Here is a 9,090-nt window from a genome sequence, read left to right as displayed (position 1 = left end):
TTTTCCTGGGAAAGTTCTTCACGCTGCAATATTTCCATATATTTGAATTTAGCTCCAGTTTGTGTTTATTTGGATTTGGACGTTTTAGGTGCGCCCTAGTTTTTTTAATACTTATTTTGTGTGTGTGACTGAGAGAGAACGTGTGTATGTGTCCATATGTGTGTTGTGGCGGAAGGGAAATGTGGAGACGGTGTGCATGTGATACAGACATAGAGAGGTGTGAATGTGCAAACGATCATGCATGAGTGAGACATAGACAGATGCCGATACGTTGTGTATACATGAGAGAACGGTCTTCTAGTTTACTTGTGTGTGTGTGAGAGAGAGAGAGAGGGGGGAGGGGGAGAGAGAGAGAGAGAGGAGCATCCGTAACACAACAACCATCTCTCTCGATTCGTCCGTCCCTCGCACGATCGCATGCAACATATGCATCAACGCTCACATTTTGACACCCCTCACTCGGCCCCTGCCCACCTCAAGGCCCGCGCAATCTCTTCGTGAATACCCATTTCTCTCCTTAGGTTTGTTTTCGCTCAATATCTGACACACACACACACGCACGCACGCATGCACGCGCACACACACACACACACGCACGCAGCACAACACACACACACACACACTCCCCCGAGCACACAATTCATCCCCATCCAAGGTTATACGGCAACCACTCTCGCTTGTGCTTCTTTGCACCCCAACATGCACAACACCTCAATCTTCAAAGAGCGCATCCAGCAGATCGAAGGCGGCGACCACACCGCGCTAGAGAATGCGGGGTCATTTGGAAGCAGGGTGATGTGACGACGGCTGACTGACTCCTCCCCCCCACCCTCTCTCTCTCTTGCACAAAATTACCAATCCCTCTCTCCCCCGCACAAAATTGTCAATCCCTCAACCCATGAGATCCTTCCCCTCTCGTCCATGTTTTTCCAGCTCTCTCATCAAACATGTTGTCTCTTCTCCTTCCACGTATACAGAATCACGTATATTACATGTCTCCATCTTTCTCACAGACCTAACTTCTTCCTCTCTCTTTCTCTCTCTCTCTGTGTGTGTGTGTGTCTCGTTAGGTTTGTCTCCTACTCTCTCGTCCACATACATACAATCTTTCCCGCCCTATCTGCTCCATCTTCAAAAGCTCTCTCTGCATGTTTCATTCACACAATGGGATATGTCAAAATGTTGCTTCTATAATGGCTGATGTAGAGTTTTGGTTGTTTTTGTTGCATCCTACAAAGTAATAACTATGAAATGCATTTAGATTCTCATTTGATCGGGATTATGTGAGTTTGAGCATGTTGTGAAGTACTATAGACCTTGTATACATCTTGGTATTCGACAATGATTGTAACTATTGAATTGTATAGACCATTATGTTCGAAGTCAATAGCCTAATATATTTATTTCACAATTTCAACAAATGATTAGTTCACTATAAACTAAGAAAACAAATGTGTACTCCCTCCGTTTTTATTTAAGTCCGCGTATTAGCATTGGTCAAAGTCAAGTTTTGTAAACTCTCAGAAAGCTTATTACAAAAAATATTAACATATACAATAACAAATAAATACCATTAGATTCATTATTGAATGTACTTCCACATCATACATATTTGTTATGGTAAATGTTTATATTTTTATATAAACTTGGTCAAACTTTAGGAAGTTTGACTTCGGTCAAACCAAATATGCAGAGTTTACTACTACTACTCGCTAGTTGCTTAGCCGAATCACTCAACACGCCACACGGGGAGTCCAGTGTCACAAAATTTTGAGGTCGACGGGAAAATCTCCCGCGACCCTGATTCGAGCAGTGGGAAGTTACCATCATAGCCTTCGGAACAGGCCTACGTACGACGCTTGGTAGGGGGCTGTTTTCGTAACTTCAAGTTCACCCTACCCAGTCAGCCCCACCCCGGCACCCAGAGTAGTACACCTGAATGCTCCCCATTTTGTATCCCCACCGCAAAATAGACTTCTCCATGGCACTGCAGCCTTCGTGCTCCTCCCCTTTACATCGGCACACTCGTCCACCGCAGTGCATCTGCCTCATCGACGACCTCGTACGCCGCACTGGAGCCGGTCCACCGTCGTCGTCGTAGACGGAGCCTCTTCCCCGGCATGGTCTTCCACGGTATCGGATCTGCTTCCCAGAAGCCGATGCCAAGCGCAGAAGTACCACCGTTGTGGACAATGAACTGACTCCCGTTGCCGACCATGACTCACAAAGGCCGCCGCGACCATCGTTCTCCTCCTCGATTGGTAATGTGTGTATTGAATCACTTAGCAGTACATGTGCAGTTCCAATTTTGTTCATACCTACCCTTCAATTTTCCTGGGTGCTATTGTTCCCATAAAAGTAATTGGTTATAGCCTCCATTGTTCAACAGAATATCATCTTGTAATTGTGTGTCGCTCCTGTATCGCACTGTGCTTGGGTAGGTTTTTCATCTGCAACCAGCAGTGTGGCAAATGATGGAAAGGTTTTTAGAACGAGCAAGATGCCCATGTGTTGCACGCATCAAGATGCATTTGTATGAGTAGTTTATCTTGTGGGAGAAAAGGATGAACGAGGGAAGGCCTTATTTGCAAATATGGAGAGGGGTATGGGTATCTTTTTGCAAAATTCCCATTTGTTTCCTTCCTATCTGTCACATATAAATCGGACGGCCTATATTGCAAGAAAAAAAAGTATAGAGAAAAAAAAGTAGACAATAAAGGAAGTAGAGATAAATATTAAATATAAAATATAAAATAAATATAACCATAGAGAAGAGAGTAGAGATAGCAGAGACGTCGGCAAAGGATTGCGCGCGCGCGGGAAAAAGCGGCCGGGCGTGCGCTAGTTTTGGCGCGCGACGTCCGACGTGCTTTATAAAATCCAACGCCCTCCCACCGCTCTGTGCCTCACCACCGCTCTCTCCCGCTCTTTTTCGCCTCGCCGCCTCCGCGCCGCCATGCCGCCGCGTCGCCGGGAAACTTGGGGATACCGCGGCGTCCGTGCGCGCCCCTCCGGCGGCTTCTCCGCCGAGATCCGGTTCCGGGGGATGCGCCTCGGCCTCGGCAATTTCGACACCGCCACCAAGGCCGCCCGCGCGTACGTCGCGGCGGCGTGGCGCCTCCGGTGGCCTCCGGTGGAGCCGCCTATCGCGAGGACAAGCGTAGGCGAAAAGCAGATGCTCAATACAACATGAGGCTAGGAGCAGTGTCACCCTGGGAATCCGACGACGATCGGTATCTTCACGCCTACAGTCAGACGTCGGAGGAGGACATCACCGAGGAGCAGTCGGACGACGAGGAGTAGTTGAATTATCTTTTTTGTATATATCTATGCTGAGAACTATCCTCTACTCTCTAGTATCTACTTCTCGATCTCAGCACTGTAAACGCTTTTTTAAAGCGCCACACGTTGCGATCCTATTGGAGATGCTCTAACATGGCAGACGAGTGCTTTAATGTTGCCCACAAGATGTGCGAGTATTACTAGTAGTATTTTTCTTGCCATGTTGAGATTTTGAAACCACGAGTGTGAACATGCAGAGGAGCAATGAAGACCAAACACGGGATATTCGGGACGTCTTCAAGGAGTGTGGCAAGTTAAAGAGGAGCTGCACCGAACCTGTAAAACGAGCTTTGGTAAGTAACACCCTTTCAATTACTTTCGTTTAGCCTCGTGTTCTTCGATGTGTATATGTTGTAGTTTTTGTTTCTCTTAAGCGTGGTGTTCTTCGATGTGTAATAAGAATAGTCTTAATCGTCCTAATGCTTTCGTTTTTAACTTGATGTAGGCAGTGGGTGTTCTCACCGTGTAGTCTGTTTTTATATTTCTTTTCCTTTTGAATTCACTTCTCCGAGTTCTGTTTATCTGGCTTCTACTAAATGGATCTTGGTTTCTCTGAGTATTGATCTAAAAAAGAAGTAACTTCATGTCAGGATGCAGTTCCTGCAAGGAGGGAAGTATGGTCAACCTCGAGATCATGTTTCCAAAATGAGGCTGGATTACACACAAGGTGCCAGTTCCCTAATGATGTTGGATTAGACACAAGGTGCAAATTCCCAGATGATGCTGGATTACACACAAGCCAGGTGGAGTCGTCAGCTGTTCGTGTCCTCGTGGCATTAGTAAAGGCTGAAAGAAAGCGTGCAGCAGCCCTTGAGAATGTAGCTGAGTTCCTGAAGAAGCGAACAGAGCAATCAGATGCTCTCTTCACCCAAGCCAAAGAAGAGATGGAAGAAGCCAGAAATAAGCTAGCAGAGGCAGAGCAGGCTAGGCCTCTCCTGCTATCTAAAACTGTTGTCAATACAAAATTTCCTTCATAATAGCTAGGTTCAAATGTTTATCCAGTCAGCATGCCTGTTGTGATGTCTCTGCATCTACTGATGTGGCACAAAATGTATTTTTTCAGGTCATGTAATAACAACAATTACTTTCCAAACAATAACAGACGAAGCATTGGACATGGTATAGTTCACGCGCAAGCCCGACATTCCAAGTCCAACTTCCACATCAAACTCATGTTCACAGATATCTGCACATTCATACATAATGTCCACAACCATGATTCACTTCAAAGCCAAAAAAAATGTGAGGAGAGTTATAAATAAAGAGAAACCTCTACTAGTTCCTGCTACTAGTGCGAGCACAACAAGTCAAGACCATGCGTAAATTAATTATATTTTAGTCATTTTTTGTGTTCTAAAATACCTGCCGGCTCGTGGAAGGACGTGTTGCCAGCACACATGCGAATTCAATGAAGGCAGGTGGGGCAGTCTTAAGCTAGTTGCACGCGGCGAGGAGGCGTGCTCAGCCGGGCCTGCAGCGAGTGCGGCCCTCTTGGCCGGCGCGCCGGTTCAATGCCTGCGCTATGAGAGGTCGCGTCCGTGTCAGAGCAATCACTCCCTCCAGTCCTTTTTTGTTTGGGTATAACAAAATCTCGTTTTTTTATTCACATTTTACAAGTAAAATTCGTGGACAAACTTTGACCCAAAGTACGATGGGGACTAGTAAACCAGAATGGAGGTAGTAGTTTTTTAATCAAAGAAGGATTTCCCCTTCCGATTACTGAAAACCAGCATCTAAATCTAAACCATAGTATTTGCCCTAGAACTACCAGGTTCAACATCTCGTAACATAAACCCATACAACCATACGCCAAGGAGGTACGTAGTACTATGAATTCCATTTTCGCTCCATACAATCGTTCTAAAAACTACTTACTACTTATAACGTGCCATTTAAAATCAGAACTCTTAACCCCGCTAAAAAACAATATTTTAAACGTGGCTACTCGGTCTGTGGCAACTGGCGAGGCACCGCGCTCCAAGTCGTTCACCTGTGGTCCCGACCGTCAACTCCTACAAAGGTGCTCCACCACGTACCCGGTACCCGCGAATGCAGAAATCATGCACCTAGAGTTTTAGGGTTTATTTGTTAACGTCGCCTTTACGTAACACTCATGTGTGCGAGACAGCGAGAGGCCGACTGCGTGCGTGCGCCTCTTCTCTTCTTATATGTACTCCACAGTTTGTCTGGTGTCCAAAAAATTATAATAACTACTAGCAATGTGCCAATGCGTTGCCACACGATCAAAGTAGATTAATACATATTCACCGATTTGATAAAAAAAGTCTAGTTTTGAAATATGTATATCCCTAAAGATATGTTATGTTTCACTCAAAATATATTCCTTTGGCGGTTTTGATGGGATAAGGGAGGCATGTTGTTGGTTTCAAGATTCGAGAAGTGGTATACTCCCTCCGTCCACGAATAAGTGTACATCTAGCTTTTATTCTAAGTCAAAGTTTTAAAATTTTGACCAACTTTATAAAAAATAGTAGTAACATATATGGCATCAAATTGGTATATTATCAAAGTACATTTCAAAACAGATCTAGTGATACTAATTTAGTGCAATAAATGCTTCTACTTTTCCCTAGAAAGTTGGTCAAAGTTTTAAAACTTTGACTTAAGACAAAAGCTAGATGTACACTTATTCGCGTACGGAGGGAGTATGTCTAATTTCTACTCTTACTAGCAAGATGCCCGTGCGTTGCATGGAACATCAAAATCTCGTGGGAGAAAAGGATGAACGAGGGAAGGCCTTATCTGCAAATGTGGTGAAGAGTGTGGGTAAATTGCCATATTTTCCTTCCTATCCGTCAGATATAAATCGGACGACCTACATTGCAGGATGGCAGGCCCACCATCATCACCAACTCTATTTTTTATCCCTACTCTTATAAAAAGCATTGTCGGTGATGATCGTGTGCCTGCCATCCTGCAATATAGGCCGTCCGATCTATATCTGATGGATAGGAAGGAAACTATGGCAATTTTGCAAAAAGATACCCACACCCCTCTCCATATTTGCAAATAAGGTCTTCCCTCGTTCATCCTTTCCCCCACAAGATAAACTACTCATACAAATGCATCTTGATGTTCCGTGCAACGCATGGCATCTTGCTAGTTGTTGCAAAAAGCCCATGTTTGTGAGAGAGAGGGAGAGTGGAGGAGGACGGAGTGCATGTGTGACAAAGACACAAGTAGTGTGTGTGCGATAGGTATCAGCTTAAAATGAGGCGATAGTGTGTGTGTGCACGATCGAGAGGGCGTGTCTAGAGAAGGGAAGAAAAAGCTACATAGATGCAAGGAGCGAGAGAGAGACATGTATGCGATGGTGGAAGCATGAGTGTGCGGGTGTATAAACCTATCTAGAGGCTTGCTAGTCGATACATGCTTGTGAGAGAAATATGAGTCGGGGTGCGAAAGCGAGAGTTTTGTGTGTGTGAGAGAGAGAGACGGTAGTCGGGAAGGGGGTGGAAGCAGGAGTTGTGTGTGTGTCTGTGAGAGAGAGAGAGAGGAGACGGTAGTCGAGGTTGTCTGATCGGTGTCAGTCTGGGATGGAGACGAAAAGGAGACCGCAACAAATGTTGTGTCTACAGGAGAGAGAGAGAGAGAGTAATTTTAGTGGTATGAGTCATATGTTGAGACATATAGGGTGTGTGAGAGAATCCCATAGAGAGAAAGACAAAGTGAAAGACGAGTGGAGACTGTGTGTGTGGCGGTGAAAAAAAAAGCTTAGGTACTGAGTGATATCAGAGAACAGTAGAGACGTGAGAGATAATGAAAACCGTGTAATGTATAATGATAGGGAGAGTGTGACACTTATCAAGGGAGACGTCGAGAGACCATGTTTGCGAGGATAGGAGAAACATGAAGTGAGCGTGCGGGTGAGCTGGAGAAAAGAGAGTGATGGCTACCTGAAGGAGCATGCATCCGAGAGAGATGGGCATGAAAGGAGTGAACAAAAAAGGGATTCAAATATTTGAATTCGAGATAATGATACATGTAATCCATACTCGAACCAAAATTGATCTATCAAACATGCATACTCATATGAATTCACGCACATCTATGTTATTTAATATGTAGATATTACTGATCCATACATTTTAGTAGAACATAATTTGGTTAAATTTTTTCGAATTCAACCTTAAGATTTCGAGATCGTTGTATTTGTAAATCATATTATACATATAAAGGAGCAGAATTCTTTGTTGTGCTTTTGAAAGTATATATGTAAAAAAATGATGTATATAGAATGTAATTCCAATTGAAAATGGATCCCACCCGGAAAAATAGTAGAATACAAATGGGATTCGAATTGAGTTGGCACGGTAAACGTGCACTGTGCAAAATTTGAACAAAGCGGGGAAAGTCGCAGTAACTGCCCGAAACCAAAATCTGTGAGATGGAAATCACTACCGCCTATCCCCGCCACGCAAAGCCTATCTGCTGGATTTTTATAGGTTTCGATAGGGATAGGTTTGTAATTTCACACAAACGTGACGTAACCGCCTCTCACCCGGATTCATACACGGTGGGCGCCAAAACACAGTGTGCCCTCGGCCAAAATTGACTCCCTCCCCGATTCATATTCATACACGGTGGGCGCCAAAAACAAACTCTCGTCGGCAAATATTCGGTGTATGCGAGATTACTGTCCTATCCCCAACCGACTAATGTTGCTGTGATGTACGTAGTAGAAATTTGAAATGGGGGCTAAGTTTGTAAATTTCCTCGCATTTGAGACTAGCGCGCCCTGACTACATGGTTCCCCCCTTCCTCTCTACCTCCCTTTTCCCCATTCGTACTCCGTGGGCGCCAAAACACCCTCTCCAGCCCACCCTCCTTCGTCCGCCACCCCATCCACCGCCGTCCTCCTCCACCATGCCGAAGCTGATACCCCGACGCCGCCGTCCATTACAAGAGATCGACCTCTCTCATCCATGCCTTCGGACCGGGATCCTTGCATCCCGTCCTCTCGCTTCATCCCCGCCGTCGTCCACCTTGCCGGCGCCGCTCCTACGACCGTCTCGTCCACTGCGCCCCGCCGCCACCGTCTACCCTCCTAGATCTGCTTCCACGCCGCCGACAACCATCACTACCGCAGCACCGTCAAATTCTCACCAGATGCGTACACGGCACCGCACCAGAGGCGGTACTCTTTCGTATCTGCTCAACTTATTTATCACAGCAAGAAATAGATCGCCACTGCTTTACTCTGATTTCTTGTCTTGGTTGTGAAGTTGCCTTTGTCCGGTTTGCACCTCCAGATCCGCCATGGCACACTCAACACTATACTCCCAATGCTTATGGTTTTCCCCTTTTATATTCCACACTAGTTAAATCATAGCAGACTAAATTTCAAAATGGGGTCAGTCGATTTTTCAGAGCTCGCCGGAGTTCGCCGGTGCGATCCAAGGGGCTCGGGTGGTTGTGGGGCCTCGCCGAACGAAGAAAACTCGACGCGGGTGGGGGGTGGGGGTGGCGGAGGAACACAGGCGGTGGGGGCCGGTGGTCCGGCCGGCGGCCCGTGCGGTGTTCTGTATGGGAAGAATCATAGACGAGGAAGAAGAAGGGTTAGGAGACGTAGGATCTTCATCCAACCGCCTGAAATGGTCGAGAGACAGCTGGGAGTTGCATTCTTAATGCGCTCTGGTTCATCATGTGTGGGCACTGCGCAACCAACATTTTATTATCCAAAATCTGCTTGCTCTTCTTTACCATGTTCGATAGAGCTGTGACACA

This window comes from Triticum aestivum, chromosome 1B, assembly GCF_018294505.1.
Source record: "Triticum aestivum cultivar Chinese Spring chromosome 1B, IWGSC CS RefSeq v2.1, whole genome shotgun sequence".
Classification (NCBI taxonomy): domain Eukaryota; kingdom Viridiplantae; phylum Streptophyta; class Magnoliopsida; order Poales; family Poaceae; genus Triticum; species Triticum aestivum.
Note: the sequence above shows the minus strand (reverse complement) of the source record.